The sequence below is a fragment of the Eptesicus fuscus genome, chromosome 3, assembly GCF_027574615.1.
Source record: "Eptesicus fuscus isolate TK198812 chromosome 3, DD_ASM_mEF_20220401, whole genome shotgun sequence".
Taxonomy (NCBI): Eukaryota; Metazoa; Chordata; class Mammalia; order Chiroptera; family Vespertilionidae; genus Eptesicus; species Eptesicus fuscus.
The window spans coordinates 60,855,136-60,877,338 of NC_072475.1; positions in this window are offsets into that span (position 1 = coordinate 60,855,136).

The following is a 22,203-nucleotide window of genomic DNA, read 5'->3' on the forward strand; positions in this document are numbered from 1 at the left end:
TAGAGTGCTCCTAAGTACTACAGCGGAATCCTTGTAATTGAGGAATTACAAGGTTACTGCTTTTGTGGATTGTTTAGACCTCTGGCCTCAGTGTTGTTTTCCTCTTTATTGATCATGTAGAAGATAAGGTGGTGGTTCCCATTGTTGTCTGGCTTGAAGGGAAGATGTGGGGTGAAGGAAGCAGATTGTTGCTTTGAGGATATCTTCATTAGGAAACAGGCTTGAGATGGACAGATCTGTGACCCCTCATTCTCCCTTTGTGTGTGTGTGTGTGTGTGTGTGTGTGTGTGTGTGTGTGCCATGAAAAACAAAGCTTAATCCTTGAAAACTGTAGATAATGTGGCAGTCTTACTGTTCTCACAATCTTCAGCTCAATGGCTACGTTCTTCATGAAACTTCATTAATACTGTTTATTTTTGTTGAAATCTGATGTGAGTGATTTTATCTCCATATTCTCAGATTGTACATGTATGCATTTGTTGGATGCTTCTGTGGTTAATTTATTGCAAGCCGTTTTGCACTTAGTAGTCTCTTTTCATCTGGCTGAACCTAAAAACCACCGACAGCTTTGAAGAGCCACGGAATTTTCTGAAAGGAATAAATTGGAATGTTCTGAGACTCTTTAGTTCACAGGGTGCTGGAGAGGCGTTGCCTTCTTAGGTTCAGGAAATAAGATGATGTGCCCTGTACAAAGAAAAATAGTCACCGTCTAGACATGCTGCTGCTTCTAGTCTCCAACTACAAGGTCTTTTGCAGGGGATAAAAGGAGAAAACAACTTTTAAAATCACGTGGAAGGAACAGATTATTAATATTGTGTAAGTAGTTGTAATATCTTAGATCAGATAGGGTTTTGCAATTTTCAAAGCCCTTTCACTCACAAGTTGGTGGAAGCACATATTTTACTGCACGTAACTTTTTTTCTTTGTGACTGGAGTGGAGCTGGATACTCTTAAACCATCCGCCTGGCTCTCACAGGGAGCAGCTACATTTTTGCACAAGTGGCAGCCATGCAGAAAGTTCTGCCTGTCCTTTGATATCTCCAGTTCGCTATCATTTTTTCTCAGGCCAAGAAAACGTCTCTCCACCAGCCTGTCTGGGCTCCCTCTGAAGATCAGTTTGATCAAAATTCAACTGAAGTCCCCTCTGAACCTGAGAGAGCTCTGGAAGGGCTGGAGCGGGAGCCCGCAAACCCTCTGCACCTCAGAGCACAGTCGCAGGGCTCCAGAGAAGCGTTGTCTCTCCAGTCATTCGCTGGGCCCGTGTGTGTCAGTCACAGCCTTGGCCTTGGTTGCAGGTTGTTTTTCCTGAGACCTGAGGACTCAGCAGTTTGTTTACAGGCGTGTAGTTCCAGAAGTAGCCGCACTTATTAGAGAAAAGCCTATCAAATGATAACCACATATCTTAATCCAGAGGTGCCTCATCCTGAGAAATAACAGTAAATATCTTCTGCATAACATTCATCACCGTTGTGTTTCATTAACAGCTCGATTTCCACTAGATTGTAGGTTCCATAAGGATAGAATCTGTGTTTCTTGTGTTTGGCCCTCTTTTTTTGTTTGTTTTAAAGTGAGATTTTACTTTTCACATAAACAGAGGTCCAGAGTCGGGCTGTTCCTAGGTTGGTCATTAAAAACTCAGGGGCTTTACCACTTTCTACTCTACTATGTCCAGGTATCAACACGGTGTGTGTGATTTGATTGGTTGCCTGAATTATAAGTGTAAAATTTAAAGTTGGCCTGGGTCTTTATGAGCCTGTGGGCTGAGGTAGAAGCATAACAAGTGTGATGTCCCCAGGGCTCCCCAGCCCCCAGCCATTGCCTCCTCCTTCTCTTCCCCCACCTCCCTGCCATGCCCACCAGACACCCACCAGAGCTCTGGCCTCAGTTTCCTTCTCATTCTTGAGAAGAATTAAGTGCATTCTTTCCTGTTAGGCTATTAATCATACTGTTGTCAAAATAACATTTTCCATTTCTCTTCCACTTAACCTGTTGTGTCCATGTCCTTTATTGCCTGTCCTTGTCCTATATTTTAATAAAGGGAGCCATAAAATTTATCTTCCCATGGCATTCAAATGACCAGATATAAATATACTAGAGGCCCAGTGCACAAATTTGTGCACGGGTGGGGTCCCTCAGCCTGGCCAGCGATCGAGGCCAGTTGGGGGTGGGGTGGGGGCTGGCCAGCCAGGGGGAGGGACCGTGGGAGGTTGGCCCCAGCAGCAAGCTAACCAAAGGCCGATTCCACAAGGAATTGGGCTCCCTCCTCCCTCCTGTCTGGGTCTGGGGTACGAGTGAACCAGATTCGGGGCTGTCAGGGCCCCAGCAGCAAGGTCTGGGTCAGTGTGCATCACAGCTACTGGCTGGTTGTCCAGTTGTTCCGGTCGTTTGGTCCTAATGGTTGCTTAGGCTTTTATATATATAGATAGCCAGGCCCGTAATAAGGCGTCACCATTTAGTGAGAGAACTAAGATGAACATCTCAAGAGTCCCCCAATGAGCAGGCCTTCTGGATTCTAGTGTAGCCTTCTCATCGGTGTTTAGCATCTTCTGAGATGGTGCCCAGGCACCCACAAATTAGGAATGGAAGCAATGAGAAGATGTGTAACAGTCTGTCTCTCACAAGAGCAGGTCTTACAGGGGAACACACATTCATCTCATGTTGTCATTACCTTCTCAGCCCTAAGATGTTTTTATCCTTCCTATAAATGGGGCTATTGGGGGACAGGAGGCCGTGCCTTTTCCGATGAAATCATGCTTCCCCATACCGGCCTGGTTGTAGGACCGCTTCATGCTGAAACCTTAGGTTTTGCGTAAACTTGTTAATCCTGAAGTTAACAATCAAAGTTAAGCCCAAATAGGGGAACTTGGACTGCAAACTAGGGCAAGTAGTTCCCAAAGGGTGACCATAGTTCTTTCTTGCTTTTACCTGGCATAAAAGTCCTTGTCAGTGGAAATGACCCTTTTTAGTTTCCCTGCTTTTAAACTTCTCACCAGCAGTATAATGTGCAATGGACACTAAGTCACAATCTTATGTCGTTACTGCTATACCAGTCTTAGTGATTTAGGAACGCTAGGGGAGGTAACAGCCTATTCTTCTGTACCAAACATTGGGAAACCTGGTAGGCCTCAAAAGATTTTTTATTTTTATTTTTTAGAGATTGATTCTGTCACACAGTGCTATAAATATGTTACAGATTTAAGCATTGTAGAAAAAGAACAATTGTGCTATGCTCGCTTCATTCTGGTTTTTAATGGTTAGTCTTCCATAGTAATGTGAGATTTCAGGGGAATGTGTGATTTTTTTCCTTTTAAAACCATTACTAAATTCAGAAGTTTTGCAGTTTTGTGTGTATATACCATGTATATATTTTATCTCCCCATCTCTTTCTTGCCACTGCAGTTCTGTGGTTGCTATGGAGAAGGTTACGATAAGGAATCATATCAAAAGGTTATAAGTTCTTCCTGCATCAGGGACAAAAATAACGATCCCCCTCATCTCTCTGCGTCCTGCCTTCCTGCGTCGATCTTCAGTACCGCACTGCCTGCTGCCGAGGCGAGGGTGGCTCGATGCTCTATTTTAAAAATTACACAGAGAAGCCAATTCTTCTTTTTTACTTTTCAGCTTTATCATTTTACTGTAGGCACAGAATGGAAAGAAAGAATAGGCACACTAGATTGAATCGTCAACTCAGGACATTTCTGTTTTGTGAGTGACTCCCCCCTCCCCTATTTTATTTGTGTGTTTAATTTTTATTCTTTATTTGCTGATATGACGGAGGAAGAGCTTAGGGAAAGGACCTGATGTAGAACAGTTGGGATTTGGTTAATCTGCTTAGAAATAACATTAATCGGTGTGTCAGATGCTGTCAACAATACAGGGCCTTTTAGCCCATTACCTTCCCCAGTTTTTTCTTGCTTATTCTTCCTGTACTGTCTTTGGTTTCACTGAGATTTATGTTTTCATGTCCTGCCAGTTATTTGTTTTCTAATGTTTCTTTTATGTTTTTACTTTACATTAAATGAATTTCACTCCTGCTTTGTCATGGGAAAGTGTCCAGTCTTTTGGCTTTTTACTCGGGCAGTGGAGGATATAGATATATAATATCACATATACCAAAGGAGGTTTTCTCTTAAGCATAGCTTGTATGAGTCTGGGTGAATCCATACCTACTACTTCCTTCTATCTGTTTCTTTTTTTAAAAAAAATATGGTTATTGATTTCAGAGAGAGGATGAGAGAGGGAGAAAGAGAGATAGAAACATCAATGAGAGAGAATCATCTATTCACTGCCTCCTGCACTCCCCCTTCTGGGGATCAAGCCCACAACCCAGGCATATGCCCTGACCTGGAATTGGACCTTGACCTCCTGGTTCATGGGTCTATGCTCAACCACTGAGCCACACCAGTCAGGCCTTTATCTGTTTCTTACTGCTTATTACTACTTGTGTTGTTTTTGTGTGTTTTTTTTTTTTTTTTTTTTTGAAATGAGATTCAGTCACTATTTATTAGGAACATCTTTATGCCAGGTACTTTAACGTTTGCTTCTTCAAAGTGATCTCATGAGGTGTAGATATTCTTATCCCTTTTCTTAAAAATGCAAACCCTCCCACAGTGCTCCAAGAGTTTAAGGTACATGCCCAGCTGTTCCATGGCTGTTCGCACATTCTAAGTCCTGCACTCTTTTCGCTATTGCCAGGAGGCTGTGTGGAATAGACATAGGAAGGCCCTGCAGTCAGACTGGACGGAGGTTTGAATTCCAGTTCTATCTGGGAACATTATTTAACATCTCTGGGCTTGGTTGTCCTCATGTGTAAAATGTGATTAATAATCATATCACATCCCAGTCTTGTTTGTTACTAAATTTATATAAAGGGCTTAGGACAGTATTTCACACTTAAGTTCTTGATGAATATTATCAAATACATATTGGATATTTACCGTATTATGGTGATTGGACATTTACTATATTGGGATCTGGGCACATAGATTCTATTTAGAATCTGGTGAGAAAGACGTGCACTAAGAGAATCTAAAATGTTATGACAGTTTCAAGGCAGTATGAGGTGCTATGGAAGCGTTTAAAGGGGAAAGAAATGTAACCTGTTCTGGGGGTCAGGGAAATTTTGAGATATGGAGAGGTAGGAATTAGAACGATCACTTGTATGTTGGGGGGAAGGCAGGGGCAGGGCAGGGTATTTCAAGCTAGGGAATGAGGCCATAAGAATTCAGGAGAGCCCGGTGTACTCCTGGACCTGGAACATCCACCGTGGACAAAGGTCTGAAAGACTGGCCGGAAAGACAGGCGAACTCCAGATTACACAGGGCGTTGAGGGCCGTGGGAAGTCCTCGGACACCTTTTGTCAGTACATGATCATGATGCCATATAACTTCTCCCATCATTCTTAGATTTCTAAGAGCTTCTAACAGGATAGATAAACTCCCTATTTCCACATTTCAGATCTCTTATTTTGTTCAGGTTGTATACACTGAAGAATGCTTTAAACTAGCACTGCCACAAACATATCCAAAAGATCAAGAACTATTTAAGAATAATGTTGTTGGTGAATAAGAATAAAATATTTCCGTTGAGCCATTGTTTAGAATTTAATTGATTTCAGAATATTACGTTCTTCCTGATGGTTTCAGATGGCTTTATTTGTTCATAAATAACCCTGCTTGTTGATTTAGCCACTGTTATCCTATGAATGCTTCATTAGACAAATGGAGCTTGCTCATTACTGCCAAGTGGGGCTGTGTTCCACCACGTGGTGAAGCTGAGAGAACATGGCTGTGTTTAACAGGAAAGGCCATTTATCTGGCCTTCCGCCATCTGGAGACTCAAGTTAGTCTTTCCTAATATGTCTTCAATCTGCTAACCAGACTGATGCTGGCATTGAGCTACAGTGTGGCAATGTCAGAAAGGCCTACCAAAATATAAAGTCCTCTGTGGTATCTCTAGAAAACAAAGCAAAACTAAGCCAGGAAAGAAAAATACATTCTTCCCACCCTCGTCATTGTCCAAAATAAAAACCTAGATTTTTCCATAAGTTCTTTAGAAAGCTAAACAGCAAAGAATTTTGATTTTTCTCCCCCTGAAAAGGGCCAGTCACAAGTTTGGATTTGGCTAGAGGGTTACCTTTATAACAAACAAGAGGCAGTGCTTAGACTGAAAAGCTAGCCCATGGATGGCCAGTTTTCTCTCCCCAGGCCCAGCCCTGTCTCTAAACTGATATCTGAAATGTGGAAGCACAGATATAGTCAAAAGAGTAATTCTTGGGACGGAGTCATTAAGATATATTTTAAAATTACACTTAACCTTTCTAGGACCACAAAGGTTTGCAAGAAATGTCTCTTCATCTATTATCTTTAAATCACGTGAAATACAGATCTGAGATTCTCTTCTTACCAGTGTGGCAGGAAATGTAATACCAACTATTATTCAGGCCTCTTCCTGTACCCTGCAAGATCTCTTACGGAGCCAAAATACTGGGGGACTCCCTGGGTCAGTAACATTCCTCACGTTTACTGCAGGGTCCTTTGGAGTCTGGCTGTGCAGTTTCTGTGCCTCCTGGAGCCCCGGGAACCTTGCCCCCACAGAGCCCCGTGTCCAAGGGCAGCCATCCTCTGAGTAGCTGCTGTTTCCCTTGGCCTCTGAGGAAAGTAGAGCATGAGTCCCCTCTTCTCCAGGAACTTGGCCAACGTCCAGGCTCTTCCCAGTAGCCTTTTTCTTCTTTCTCATGTTCAAAGGCAGCCCCTCCCACCTCCTCTTCCTCAGTACAGTCTCCTCAGTGAGCACTGGCTTTCACAGGGACAGGAAGCCTGTTCGTCTTCAGTAGTTTCAGCTTTCAGAACCTTGCAAAGACCTATGAGGTAAGGAAATACAGAGGGCTCACAAAGGCTTAATCGAGGTGGAGGAGAAGAGAGAGAAAGAGAAACAACTTTTACTGTTTTCCTGCTTGCTGTTGTCAACATGTGTCCTATACATCATATATTGAATACTATTTCTACATTTGGAGAAATTTCCACATTATGAGTCCACCTCCCCAGTGTCAGAAGTGAGAACACAAATTTCCAGCCTCTTCAGCAACTTGGATTTTGGCTCTCCAGTCAGGAGCACACAGGTGAGACAGACCATGATGTGGGCGAGAACAGTGGGAGATGTGGGCTCTGTGCTGAGCTTGAGAGAGAGCTGGCATCAGTAGTAGTTTCAATGGCTTTGGCATTTGAGCTTTGGTGACAGGGACAGTTGCAGCAATTTTCTCATTAAGCCACTTCTACAGCCTTTTAAAAAAAAACAACCCAGTGGTAGTTCCACTTCTAGGAATGTGTCCTAAGAAACCCGAAACACCAGTCAGAAGACTATATGCACCCCTATGTTCATAGAAGCACAATTTGCAATAGCTAAGATCTGGAAACAGCCCAATTGCTCATCAGTAGATGAGTGAATAAAAAAGCTATGCTATATTTACACCATGGAATACTATGCAACTGTAAAAAAGAAGGATCTCTTATCTTTGAGACAGCATGGAGGAACCTGGAGAGTGTTATGCTAAGCAAAATAAGCCAGTCAGAGAAAGACAAGTATTACATGATCTCACTCAGATGTGGAATGTAATGAACAAAATAAACTGATAAACAAAATAAATCCAGAGAAATAGAAGCATGGATCACTTCTACAGCTTTGTTTTGGATGTTTTCCTAGAACTTTTAGCCTTGAGATTGTTTCTCTAGCTATTTCAGTGATTCTGTGAGCTTCCCAACATCCTTTTTTTAAAAAATTAAAAATCTTTATTGAGGCATAATTTGCATACAGTAAAATCCCCCTCATTAGGTGTATAGTTTGTTGAGTTTTGACAAATATTTACATTCTTCTAGTCACCACCACAGTACGTTGACATGGTATTTTATATTGATTAAAAATATTGAATGAATCTTGCATTCCTGGGATAAACATCCATTTTATCATGATTAATTATATTATTGCTGGATTCAATTTGCTAATAATACTTTGATAAGGACTTTTGTGTCTGTGTTTATAATGGATACTTGTCTGCAATTTTCTATGCATGTATTGTCTTTGTTGGATTTTGGCATTAGGGTAATGCTAGTCTCATAAAATGAGTTGGGGAGTATTCTCTTTTTCTCTGGAAGAGTTTATGTATATAACTAGGGACCTGGTGCATGAATTCATGCACGGGTGGGATCCCGAGGGAGGTGTGGGGGGGCAGGACATGATCAGCCCTCCGGGCAGGTGGTGGGATGCCCTTGCTGGCCCGGGATCTGGATCCATCCCGCTGACATTCACGCCAGTTGTCAGGAGCCACCTGGCAGGCGCTTTTATATTGTTTTTTCCTTGCGGAGCATCTAGGGAGGGGAAGTGGCTGTGGTGCCCGAGGCCGACTTCCAGGAGGCTGGTGGTGCTGTCGGGATTGTGCCAGCAGCACTGTGCCTGGCCTGTTCTCCAGAAATTGGACCTACAGGACTACTGAGGGAGTGAGTGGCTGTGGGAGCGCAATGACCACCAGGGGGCAGCTTACCCCCTGGTGGTCATTGTGCATCATAGCGACTCATTCACTGGTTGTTGCGGTCATTCGGTCATAATGGTCGCTTAGGCTTTTATATATATACTAGAGGCCTGGTGCATGAAAATCATGCACTGGGTGGGGGGGAGGCTGCAGTCTGGCCTCCCTCTATGGGAGGTGACCAGGCTGATCAGTGGAAGGCACCAGCCCCATCACCCCGCTGCTGCTGCTGCCACTGCTGGCTGCTGCAGCCGCCAAGGTGTTTTCATCAACATGGACTCCAGTCCCTTCACCACGAAAAAATGACAACTTTCTTTAGGCATTTTCAAGATGTGTCTTTCATAGGATATGACATTTCTTTCTTTTTTTTTTATCTTCACCTGAGGATATGTTTCCATTGATTTTTAGAAAGCATGGAAGAGAGAGGGAAAGACAAAGAGAAACATCAATGTGAGAGGGACACTTTGATTGGTTGCCTCTTGCATGAGCCCTGACCTGGGCCCCATCCAGGGAGGAGCCTGCAACCTAGGTACATGCCCTTGATCAGAATCGAACCTGGACCCTGCAGTCAGCAGGCCGAGGCTCTATCCACTGAGCCAAACCGGCTAGGGCAGGATATGACATTTCTTAGCCCCTCCAGCAGTGGACCTTAGTTTTTTCCTCCAGGAGTGAGGTGGAAAAACCTTAGATCACCTTCCTGGATTCTTATTACCCAAGTTACCAAGAACACCGCAAGTGGTGGCGTACAGGGAGCTTAGCCAATGAGCGGTCAGAAAAGGTGTTTCCTCTGAAGCACAGAGGCCTCCCTGCGTTGTGTCCGCTGGGGTGGGGGCATTCTCTGAGCCACACAGCGGCTGCTGGGAGCATGCCCCCAGCCCTATGTTTGGTTAGACATTTATCAAGTTCATTGACATTTTCATAGAAGCAGCTTTTGATTTCCTTGGCTTACTCTATAATTTTTATGTCTTCATTTTCATTAAATTCTACTCTTATTTTTTTGACTTGCTTTTGATTTAATTTGCTTTTCTTTTTCTAGTTTCTTAAGGTGGATGCTTATTTAGGTTGTTGATTATAAAGCTTTCTTCTTTTTATAATGTGAGCATTTAGATGTCAATTTTTCCCTAAGTAGTACTTGGTTGCTTTACATAAATTTTGATACATTGTGTTTTTATTTTCATGCAATTCAACAAATTTTCTGATTTTACTTGTAATTTCACCTTTGACTCAGGAATTACATATTTTTTCAATTCCAGTATCATTTATTTTGTCCTAGTATCTGGATACAATTAAAGGTAGCAAACAGTGCTCAATACTATTTAAGCCTCATTTAGGTTCTTTAAACTACCGAAATATTTGGAAGTATGAGAATTCATATTCCAGTAACTGGGAAACAACCCATGATTTATTTAGAAGTGGATTTTTATAAATATTTGATTATTTCCTAGATTTCTTTCTGTTATTTGGCTCTACTTCACATTCTTTGTATGATTTTAATTCTTTTTAATTTGTTAAAGTTTATTTTGTATCTCAGAATATGGTCTGCTTTGGTGAATATTCCATGTACATTAGAAAATAATGTGTATTTCATGATGCTGGGTAGAGTGTTCTAAAATTCTGAGTTATGTTAGTTCACTGGTTAGTTCATAAGTTCATTATTTAGGTTTTTTATATTTTTACTGATTTTTTTAAAAACTGATTTTTATCTGTTTGTTTTATGGATTTGTTATATGTCATTGTTAATGACAAACGAGTGTTCCAGTCTCTAATTATGAAACTGTCATTATAAACTGCAACTGTTTTTTTTGCCTTTTTCTTATTTCAGTTTATCAGTTTTTGCTTCATGTACTCTGAAGCTTGGTTGTTAGGTACACACACAGGAGTATTATACTCTTGATGAATTGACCCCTTTATTATTATTTAATGCCCCTCTTTATTCCTATTTTATTGACCTAGCTCTTCTTTCTTCACATGTTGCTGCTTTTTCAAATGACCCACAAGAGGGGAGGTCTTACTGTATTTGATGGGCATCATTGTGTATCTTTTAACAAGGATCTTATGACAGTCATCTCATAAGCAACTGTCCAGATTATAGGTGACTGTTTTGGTCCAGTTATGATTCCTGGTACGATCACTGTGTAGCCAGTGTGTGAATGAGATTCTGTGTCACAAACCATGGTGACCCGTGTCTAGGGAACTGCTTTATTTTGTTTCCCATGCAGGGAATTGTGGCTGTGGTGGTAATCATAATCATAAGGTCATGTCCATCATAAACATTGCAAAACCCGATTCTGCTTTTGTGGCTTGCTCCTATAAACAGCTAATTATAATCTGATTACTACTGAGGTTTCCCAAAAGGATTTGTAAACACAAATGCCCACAGGAATCAGGCAGGTGTAAATTGGGCTATATTGTAGAGTAATAAGAAATGGTGGGGATTGTGGGGAGGTGGAGAGCTCATGCTTTGTCTATGGGGCAGCACGAATAATTTGCCATATGAAATGCAGGCCCATGATACCAACTCTAAAGATAAGCTGGCCATCTAGAGTTTTGTGTTGCTTAATTATAAGCAATTTAAACTATTAAAAACTCTGAGAGGGTCATATAATATAGGACAAGCAAAATATAGCCTTGCCAGACTATGGTCACCCCTGTAAGGGACTTTCTCATTGTACTAGAACACCTACCTACTCTTGAACCCGGATATGAACTCAGGAGAGGGCTATAATAATAGGAGACTTGCTGAAGAGGATTCTAATCACATTCAAATCAAGTGTTAGGAGCTATTCCTGAGTCAATGTCATCCACATACTAGGGATGAAAGGGCACAGTAGGCAGATGTATATGCTTTCTGACCATTTGAAAAGTGACAAAGGGAAGTGTTAATGTAGAATATGGACATTGGTTCAGGACAAGGCTTCATGCTTTCCTCTGTACCTTATCACATCTCTGGACCTGCTCTTTGGAACTCACCTGAGGAAATCATTTCTATACTCTAGTACCCTGGCATGCTGTTTGCCCTTGGTATGCTTCCTGATGAATGTTTAGGTTGAAGAGGAAAAGTCAGTGAGAAGGTGCCGGAAACCGACCATTGTCTCACTAATAGAAAAGATGTAAAAGGCTGGTCAACCTTGAAGCTCTGAAAGGTCAGAGCCAACCACTCCCTATCTAATTGAGACAATGGTAACTGAGGCAACTTCCCCGTCTTGTAATCATGTAAATCCTTACTGATATGATAATCGGTTTATTACCTGCCTAAGGGCTACGGGTGTATCCCAAACCTGCTTAAGGGTAATGGGTGTATCCCATAGTCTCAATAAAAGGGATAGCAAGGCCAGAGCCTGAGAGTAGTCCTCCCCCTAGAGGTGGACTCCCACCTGGCCCCCCATTTACCCAAATTAACTCTTTTCCAGTCTCTTTTCATTTTGATTGCGGCCTTCTCCAGAAACCGGACCTGAACGGGAACCCTGAAATACGCGGGATGTGAACGGGGCTCCCACAAGAAGGCACTGCAATGGCATCTAAAGGGGGACTATAATACCATGGAAAAGTAATGTTCTAATACCATGGGACATGTATGAGTGTCCATAGCTTCAGCCAGAAGATAAGAATATATAATTTTATTGTAGCCTATTTTTGTGTACCAACAATAAAGTACATTTTTAATATGGCATAAAATGAAGTCTAGATGTGGCCATCATCCTATACATTGATTAATGTAGTTGACCAGTGCATAATAAAGCCATCTACATTGATCAAATTAACCAGATATTTACTCTTCACTTAGTTTAGTACTGTGTTGATGACCAAAGCATACTTCAGTGTCCTTTAACATAAACATTATCTTTAATTAAGATGGCAGTTTTAATCTCATTTTAGCACTTTGTGTATTTTATTTTAAATTCTTTATCGTTTAAAGTACCGTATTACATATAGTATTATATATATCTCCTTTCCCCCCATTGACCTCTGCCTGCCCACTACACCCCCCAGCACATGCCCTCATCCCCCTAGTGTCTCTGTCCATTGGTTATGCTTATATGCATGCATACAAGTCCTTTGGTTGATCTTTTACCTCCCCTCCCTCCCCTGCTTTCCCTTTGAAGTTTGATGGTCTGTTCGATGCTTCTCTGTCTCTGAATCTATTTATGTTCATCAGTTTATGTTCATTACATTCCACAAATGAGTGAGATCATGTGATATTTATCTTTCTCTGACTGGCTTATTTGGCTTAGCATAATGCTCTCCAGGTCCATCCATACGGTTGCTAATGGTAAGAGTTCTTTCTTTTTTACAGCAGTGTAGTATTCCGTTGTGTAGATGTACCACAAGATTGCAGTTTTTAAAATACAATGATATAATACAAATTATAAAGATAGATTATTTTACCTAATTAAAATTTGGTTAAAGTATGAAGATAAAGTGATCTGTTTTAAAAATCACTATAGTAGAAATTTGGATATTCTATACTTTCCTTTAGAAAACAGGGAATAGAGCATAGAATTTTTATAATTTGAAAAATATTTCAGTCTGATGGGACCACAAAACTGAATTTGAATAGGTTAAATGAATTTTAACATGTTTTTTTTTTTTATATGCAAGAAACAGTACTTATGAAGTCATAGGGGAATCATAAAAGCCAATAAACATTTTGTGGCTGCTGATGTTAACATTTTGGGTAAAAAGACAACATAGATCTTCCCAAATGCCATCAGATCCTTTTGATGCTTTGCTGACTACATCCCCAGAGGGACGTGTTCTGTCAGTTGGGCTGATCCTGAAACATGAGCACACACGTTCCACAGATATCAACAAACACTCTACTTTGAAATCTCAGTTGGATTGCTTGGGCCAGTTCTCATTCTGAACTTTAGGTGTTCTGGCTCTGATCTGTAGGGGAGGTTTCTGTCCTTCCAGCATTATCGCTGTAAAATATCCTCTGTTCTCTTGGTTATGTTTGTAGTGTGTGGATGGTCCCTCTTAAGATTTTTAAGAATTCTTTGCTGCCAGCTTATTTTCCCCTATCATTATCTCTTGGTCTTAGATATTGTGAATTTATTTCTGCTTTAAATCTTGGGAAATAAGGGCCTAAAAAAGAGTACAGACAACTGTTATATATGATTTCAACTCCTCAGAGGAAACAAGACTGTGTGCTTATGTCTTTCATATTTATTTGCTAAGAATCATTCAGAATTCATGAGTTGACTTAATTTTTCTTGGGTGAAGTTACTAAGAAAAACACTGCCAATTCAACTCTTAAATTATGCATTTCACATGTAAATATTGCAAATTGCAAGATATTTTCAATGACTTTTTAATCCGTTATTTAGTATTAAAGTTTAAATTCTTGCATAGAATTTCAAACATGGAAATGCACTCTAAAAAGAAATAGGGCTTTTAGTTTTTGTAAGCTAGAAAAAAAAACACAGAACAAACCTGTGCATTCAAAATGTGAAAAACACCCATGTAATTCCTGCTTAGTCTTTCTAAGAAAGTTTAGTTATACTCAATTGAATCAGTATGTTAAATAGGAATGCTGAGACTCAATCACAAAGCAACTTCACTTTGTCTTCCATATCCTTTTAAATTTATTCAGAACCAATTTTTTTCCATAGAGGTAAACTTAAGCAGGTTACACAACTTTTTTTCTGATCACTCTGAGTTTTGAAATAGAGCAAAATAAGAAAATCTCAATTTATAAACAGAAATATATGTGTATTTCTCAGAATGCCGGTGATCCACTCTCTATGAATCCAGAGGTCTACCTCTAGCTTCCTTTTATTGGAAGGTTCACTAGCCATTTGGACAGAATCTAAGATGACCCTGCACCGGCTCTTTATTCAGGGAATGTAGGCCCTTTGGGTGGGAATGGTATGGGATTTACAGCACACCATAGGCACACCAGAGTTCTAATAAAAAATGCTCTCCATAAAGTCTCTTACAGATGTTTATTCCTGACCCAAGTATTCTCTGTGTAGTCCTAAAAGTTTTATAGCTATCAAAATTGTTTCATAGAAATTTCTGAAAGCTAAAGAGCAGAACAGCATTTTTTAAAAAGTTAACTATTTCTATCCATATGAGACTGAGGAGAGCAGATATATTTACAAATAAATTGAGTTTTTATTGCTCAGTGCCAGTTCTGTTGGTACAGAAATATCACTTCACCCAAATCATAATATCTATATATAGAAAAGCCTAAGCGACCGCTATGATGCACAGTGACCACCAGGGGGCACTCAATGCAGGAGCTTCCCCATGGTGGTCAGAGTGCTCCCACAGTGGGAGTGCCATTCAGCTGATCGGCCCATCCTGACGAGCCACCAGCCCAGTGTCAGCCACTCACTTTCTCAGTAGTCCTGCGGTCCAATCTCTGGAGAACAGGCCAGGTACCAATGGACCAGTGCCGCCCGCATGATCCTAACAGTGCAGCCGGCCTCCTGGAAGTGTCAGAGGGATGGATCCGGATCCCGGGCCAGCAAGGGTGTCCCACCGCCCACCCTGAGGGCTGTTCACATCCTGGTCCCAGCCCCCCCTGGGGACCCCTCCTGTGCATGAATTCATGCACCGGGCCTCTAGTAGGTAATAATATCATTAGTTTTCTGAGATATGGTCTGTGGAAGACTTTGGTGTGGTAGAAAACCTATTTATTGGAAATTAGAAAATGCAGGTCCCAATCTTACGACCTTTGTTGTCTCTTTGGACCCTAGTATTTTCATGTGTAAATTGAATTAGATTAGTGCAGCAGTGTGTATTTATTGAGTTTTTATTGAGTATTTACAGTAATGGAGCTCTTAATGCACTTTACACTAAGTGATGGTCTTAAATAATCACACTAAAGAGAGTATGATCACGAGTTTGGATAGTGTTCGGAATGAAAGGAACCGTGTTTTATGAGACCCAACCTAGGCTGAGGCTCTTCTGTGAGAAGGTAACGCTTGAGCTAATATGAAGGATAAGTAGGAGGTCACTAAGTAAAGGGATTGGCGTGAGGAACAGAGCAAATCAGACAAAAGGAAACAGAGGACAGAGCAGAGGCTCTGATTGAAGAAGTCAAGAGAAATTTAGTCTGTAAAATGGATCAGATTTGATCAAGGATTGGGTTTGAGAGGTGATGAGAGAGTGAAGGAATCAAGAAAGATTTCTGAATAAAAATTGAGAACCTGATTGGTCCAGCCACTCACTAGTATAGGGAACACTCGAAAGGAGCCAGATATATAGTGGATGCAGGCAGAGGGGAAGATCAAGTTTCATCTTGAACAAGTTGACCTGAGGTGCCTTTAAGATAGCTACATAGAGATGTCTAGGAGGCAGTTGGATATAAGAAGAGAGCTTTGTGGTTAGAGAAGTTTTGAAGCCATTGTCATGTATATAAGAATTGGAGCCATGATAATGGATGAGTCTCTAGAGAGAGTTCAGAATTAGAAGGCATCCATTTAATAGCCAGGCAGAGAAGGGTGAAAAAGCAAAAGAGACAGACATTTTCTGTGATACAGAAAGAAAGCCAGAAGTAAATTATGCCACTGAAGCTAAGGGAAACATATGTTTCAAGAAGGAGCGAGCACGGTCATTACTGTTCGATGCTCCCAAGAGTCCAAGAATGATCACAAGAGTAGTGAAGGCATCAGGAGGTCCCTGGGAAACCTAGGGAGAACTCTATTTAAGAAGAGGTAGTGGCAGGGGTGCACTGGAGACGGAATAGAGGAGTCTCTATGGAGAGAGTGAGTATAGACTACTCTTATGGAAAGATTAATGATAATATATCAGAGAGAAGGTGGTCGCTGGAGAGGACTGTGGAGTGGAGGGAGGGAGGTTTTTTTTAAAAAAGTGGAAATACTTGAGGATGTTTAAATGCTATCAGGAAGGCTCAGTGCAGTGGGAGAGGTTGACGCTACATGAGAGGGAGCAGTCTCTGATAAGGGTGCTAAGGAGGCCTAGAGCAGGGTGCACGTCCTCAAACTATGGCGTGCGGGCCACATGCGGGTGTTTTTGCCGTTTTGTTTTTTTACTTCAAAATAAGATATGTGCAGTGTGCAGAGGAATTTGTTCATAGTTTTGTTTTTTTAAAATATTTTTTATTGATTTTTTACAGAGAGAAAGGGAGAGGGAGAAAGAGTTAGAAACATCAATGAGAGAGAAACATTGATCAGCTGCCTCCTGCACACCCCCTACTGGGGATGTGCCCACAACCAAGGTACATGCCCTTGACTGGAATCGAACCTGGGACCTTTCAGTCCACAGGCCGACACTCTATCCACTGAGCCAAACCGGTTAGGGCCATAGTTTTTTTTAAACTATAGTCCAGCCCTCCAACGGTCTGAGGGACAGTGAACTGGCCCCCTGTTTAAAAAGTTTGAGGACCCTTGGCCTAGAGGATGGATTATAACATGTATGCCCAGATGAGAGGTTGGTCTTAGATGAGCTCCTTTAATCTAACGAGAGAGGAAGAAGAGGATGAGGCAGATCAAAGCTGATTTGTAGCTTTGGAAATGGGAAGTTGAGAGGAGGTTTCCATTTGATGGCTTTACATAAAAGTCCATATAGTTTTACATTTTGTGATTGTATGTTATAGTAGTGACTGATTTCTGTGTGCTAGTTATGTGTGGTATAATGTGTGATCTGCATAGATACATTTCTAGGATTTGAATCCAGGCCTTATTATTTCCTATGTGACCTTGAGCCGTGTGTCCTTGAGATGGTTCTGATTCTCTCTGGGCCTCAGTTTCTTCTGTAAAATGGGGATAAGATACATTATAGGATTAAATGTAGAAGTGTATGTATATGTTTATGTATAGTGCTTAAAGTGGACTTGATATTTGGCCAGTGTGCCCTAAACGTTAGCTAGCAATAGCCCAACAGTCATCGTCAGCCATCAGCATCTGGCACTGCCCTTATCATATCTTTTGGATAATGTGCTGGTAGTATTTAGCCCTGTTGAACAGATAAAGCAACAATCAGAGATTAAGTGATTTATTTGGAGCCACACAGCTAAATAGATGAAAGAGCCAGATTTCAAACTAGATCTGTCCAGCTACAGACCTACACTTTTACAAGTTCTGAAAGCAACTTATCTAGACTATTTCTTCTGTAGTTCTCTTGATACTTATAAGTTCAGGATTAACCTTACATAAAGATGTGAAGTTGATGCAGCTGAAGTTGGTCTTTCATAGCTTATCCCTCCCCCGCCCCCGGACCCTCCCAGAGGCTTGCTCTCCACAAGCAGACCTGCTCTGCATTCCCCAGCTCCCACCCCTGTCCTGCAAAGCTACTCTTCCTTTTCTGAAATCCTTCCATATTATGGTAGTTTTCTTCCCCATCTACATCTTTCTCATTCATTATTAATTTACTAGAGGTCCAGTGCATGAAATTTGTGCACAAGGGGGCGGGGTCCCTGCACCCTCTCCCAATCCTGGACCCCTCAGGAGATATCCGACTGCCGGGGGATGTCGTAAACTGGCAGTTGGACATCCCTGTCGCAATCCAGGACTGCTGGCTCCTAACCGCTCTACTGCCTGCCTGCCTGTCTGATCGCCCCAACTGCTCACCTGCCTGCCTGATGGCCTCTAACCCCTCTGCGTGCCTGCCTGATTGCCCCTAACCACTCTGCTTGCCTGCCTGCCTGATTGCCCCTAACCACCTCTGCCTCAGCCCCTGCTGCTGTGGCTTCATCCGGAAGGACATCCAGAATGATGTCTGGAAGGTTGTTCTGCTGTCTGGTCTAATTAGCATATTACGCTTTTATTGTAGATATTGGCCATTTTTTTCTTTTTAAAATTTGTATCAAAGATTGTATGAGTTCATTTGGAAATGAGTGACTTGAGGGTGGAGGGTATATATTCTTCTGGGGAGGTTAAGTGGGGAACATTCTCTTCCTTGGAGTATTATCAGAAGCATGAAATGATGGAAGTTTTGTCACCAGTTTGGCTTTTACACTTACTCTTAGAAACATCTCCATGATATCTATACTAATAAAAGCCAAGGTGGTCCTCGTGTGCGATGTCATCACAAGATGGCCGCCACAAAGATGGCCACCACAAGATGGCCCCCACAAGATGGCTGAGTGCACAGTGGAGGCAGGGCCCATTCGCCGCTCTGCACAGTGAGGCCTGGGGGTCCCGCGGCTTCGCACGGTGTGGAGGAGGCAGGTCCCGGTGGAGGAGGCAGGTTGCAGCAGGGGAGGGCAGTTGTGGGAGATCAGGCTGGCAGGGGAGGGCAGTTGTGGGAGATCAGGCTGGCAGGGGAGGGCAGTTGTAGGAGATCAGGCTGGCAGAGGAGAGCAGTTGCAGGTGATCGGGCCAGCAGGGGAGGACAGTTGCAGGCGATCGGGCTGGCAGGGGAGGGCAGTTGGGGGCGATCAGGTTGGCAAGCAGAAGTGGTTAGGGACAATCAGGCAGGCAGGCAGGCAGGCAGGCAGGCGAGTGGTTAGGAGCCAATGGTCCTGGATTGTGAGAGGGCAGTCATACATCCCCTGAGGGGTCCCAGATTGGAGAGGGTGCAGGCTGGGCTGAGGGACACCCACCTCCATGCACGACTTTCGTGCACCAGGCCTCTAGTCCTATATAATAAAAGCCTAATATGCTCAGTGTCCGGTTGACCGATTGGCCATTCAGCCAATCAAAGCGTAATATGTTTATGATATGCTTAGGCCACTCAACTGCTTGCTATGACATGCACTGACCACCAGGGGGCAGATGCTCTGACTGGTAAGTTAGCTTGTTGCTGGGGTCTGGCCGATTGGGATTGAGCGAGATGGGCTGGACATGCCCTGGAGCCCTCCTGTGGTCCCTCCCTGCTGGCCAACCTCCCACATCTCTCCACGGCCCCGATTGTGCACTGGTGGGGCCCCTTAGCCTGGCCTGTGCCCTCTTGCAATCTGGGACCCCTTGGAGGATGTCGGAGAGTTGCTTTCAGCCCGATCCCACAGGCCAGGCCGAGGGACCCCACTGGTGCACTAATTTGTGCACCAGGCCTCTAGTTTATAATAATCATTCTAACACATACTCCCTTAACCCACTTCTCCCTGATGATAACTGGACTCTATTACAATTTTTAAAACTTGCGTAATTCAATATATTTAATTTAAAAAAAATAAAAGACTAAGATACAGACTTAGAAAAAAAATATTTGTAAATCATATATCTAAAGACAAATAAATAAAGTGTTAAGTGTTCTTTCCTGCACTTAATCTGCCCTCCCCTGCTGGCTTGGTTGCCCCTGACTGTCCTCCCCTGCTGGCCTGGTCCCCACAACTTCTCCCCTGCCTCCGCTGTGCACTCAGCCATCTTGTGGTGGCCATCTTTGATCTGGTCATGCTGGTTCTGTGATCAAATTACCTCCCCGTTCTGCCTCTTAACACCCGAGGTTCTTTCAACTTTTTTTTTTTTTTTTTAACTTAGAGACCTTCCCTAGTGTTGTTCAACCTAGAGACTTTCCCTGATGTTATAAAGTGCTTTGTATCCTACCACAGATGGGGCTTATTTTATGAAATATTTTATCTTGCAAATTTAACTCCTGAGAACACTATCAGACTGTATGTGAAGAACATGAAGTTCTATAGAAGGAAGATGTTATGTACATTTATTTTTGTAAACTCAATGTAATCATAACAGTATTCTGTGTTACTTTTTTGGGGAGAATTGAGATTATACCACTCCAAAATAAAACAGTTTGAGATACTGCCATGGACCTAATGTATTTTTCGTGATTAGAATAGCTTCTTTGTTGGCTCTCCCTGACGGATTTTAATCTCCTGTTAGTACCATATTCTATAGTCCCAGGGTGCAGGCATTCTTTTCAGAAGAGATAACAGTTGATTTTGGCTCCCCAGGAATTGGCTCTGGTGAACCACTGCTTTCTCTCTTTTTTTCTTTTTTAAATTTTAATAGAAATATTGAAGTATAATTTATATTTCACAAAATTTACCCATTTAAAGTACAAAATTCAACAGTCCAGTTTTAATAGTTTTCCATCATCCTAAAAAGTGCTTGAACCTATTTGCATCAGTCCCTCTTCCCTTCTCTTCAGCCAATGTAACCACTGATTTGCTTGCTGTCTATAGATTTGTCTTTGCTGGACATTTCATATAAATGGAATAATAAAGTATGCTGCTGTCTTTTGCATCTGATTTCTTTCTTTCAGCAAAATACTTTTGAAAGACTCATCATCCATGCTGTAACATGTATCAGTAGCTTATTGCTTTTTATTTCTTGTGTTTAATTGTATGGATATTCCACATTTTATTTATCCATTCACCAGTTGGTGAATATTTTTCCATTTGGGGGTATGATATGAATAATGCTGCTATGAACATTCACAGACAAGTCTTTGTGTAGACATATACACTGAGTGGCCAGATTATTATGATCTCTGAACGTATAATAATCTGGCCACTCAGTGTATATTCTATATAATAAAAGGCTAATATGCAAATTGTCCCCTCGACCAGGAGTTCGACCAGCAGGCAGGCTGGCCAACCGCCCATGTCCCATCCCCCTGGCCAGGCTGGCTGGACCCCACCCATGCCCATGCATGAATTCATGCACTGGGCCTCTAATATATATATATATATATATATATATATATATATATATATATAAATAATCTTACCTAATAATAGACAAACATGTAAATTGACTGTGCCTCCGCTACTCCCACAGCCAATCAGAGTGAGTATGAAAATTAGAAGGCCAAAGATGGCAGCCGCCCAGCTGCTCCAGATGCAGAGTGGCCAGGCAGGGCACGGCACCTGCTATGAGAGGGAGGGCGGGGGGTGAAGGGATCTACAGGAGCGGAGTGCTGCAGTGAAGACAAGACTGCAGACTTCGGAGTCTGCAGCGAAGACAGTAGACTCTGGCTGGAGTCTGTAGCAAAGACGAAGAAGGAAGACTGGCTGGAGCGAAGGCGTGGGTCCCGGGTGCCAGAGGAAAACCGGTGCTGGAAGCCAAGGGAAGGAAGGCCTATTGCACGAATCTCTTTGTGCAACAGGCCTCTAATACACACACACACACACACACACACACACACACACACACACACACACTGAGTGGCCAGATTATTATGCGTTCAGAGATCATAATAATCTGGCCATTCAGTGTATTTTTGTTTTATTTGGTTAGATTCCTAGGGATGGAATTGTCATGTTGTATAGTAAGTTTATGTTAAACTATTTAAAAAACTGAAACTATTTTACATTCCCAGCAGCAGTGAGAGAGGCTTTCAGTTTCTCTACATCCTTGTCAGCACTTGATTTTGTCTTGGTTATAGCCACTACAAGTGGGTGTGTAATGGTATCTTATTGTGGTTTTAATATGCATTGTCCTAATGAGTGATAATGTTGAGCATATTTTATCCATTTTAATAGACTAGAGGCCTGGTGCATGAAATTCATGCACTGGGGGGGAGGTGTCCCTTGGCCCAGCCTGCACCCTCTCCAGTATGGCACCCCTCAATAGGATCAGGCCTAAATGGGCAGTAGGACATCCCTCTCACAGTCCAGGACTGCTTGCTCCCAACCGCTTGCCTGCCTGCCTGCCTGATCGCCCCTAACTGACCTCCACTGCAGGCCTGGTCACCCCTAACTGCCCTCCCCTGCAGGCCTGGTCACCCCCAACTGCCCTCCCCTGCAGGCCTGGTCGCCCCCAACTGCCCTCCCCTGCAGGCCTTGTCCCCCCCCCAACTGCCCTCTGCTG